General features: G+C 45.4%; 1 non-coding gene across 1 annotated transcript; it reads right to left on the reverse strand.

Annotated features, from left to right (window-relative positions):
• Positions 1-202: 202 nt before the first annotated feature.
• TRNAC-ACA lies at positions 203-274 on the reverse strand. Its single transcript has one exon. It is a non-coding gene; the product is annotated as a tRNA-Cys (tRNA).
• Positions 275-560: the final 286 nt, after the last annotated feature.

Raw genomic sequence — 560 nt, forward strand, 5'->3', positions numbered from 1 at the left:
TATGAAGAATTACAAGATCTTTTAGAACTAACACCCTGAAAAGATGTCCTTTTAATTATAGGGGAAGGGAAGGAAGGGAACTCACTCAGTCGTATCCGACTCTTTGAGACCCCATGGACTGTAGCCCACCAGGCTCCTCCGTCCATGGGATTTTCCAGGTGAGAGTACTGAAGTGGGTTGCCATTTCCTTCTCCAGGGGATCTTCCCTGCCCAGGAATCGAACCTGGGTCTCCTGCATTGTAGGCAGACACTTTACCGTCTGAGCCACCAGGGAAGTCCTTCATTATACGGTACTGGAATGCAAAAGTAGGAAATCAAGAGATACCTGGAGTAACAGTAAGTTTGGCTGTGGAGTACAAAATGAAACAGGGCAAAGGCTAACAGAGTTTTGCCAAGAAAACACACTGGTCATAGCAAACATCCTCTTCCAACTACCCAAAAGATGACTACATGTGGATATCACCAGATGGTCAATACCAAAATCAGATTGATTATATTTGCAGCCAAAGATGGAGAAGCTCTATACAGCCAGCAAATACAAGACCAGGAGCTGACTGTGG

This window comes from Bison bison, unplaced genomic scaffold (genome assembly GCF_000754665.1).
Source record: "Bison bison bison isolate TAMUID 2011002044 unplaced genomic scaffold, Bison_UMD1.0 scf7180017864491, whole genome shotgun sequence".
Lineage (NCBI taxonomy): Eukaryota > Metazoa > Chordata > Mammalia > Artiodactyla > Bovidae > Bison > Bison bison.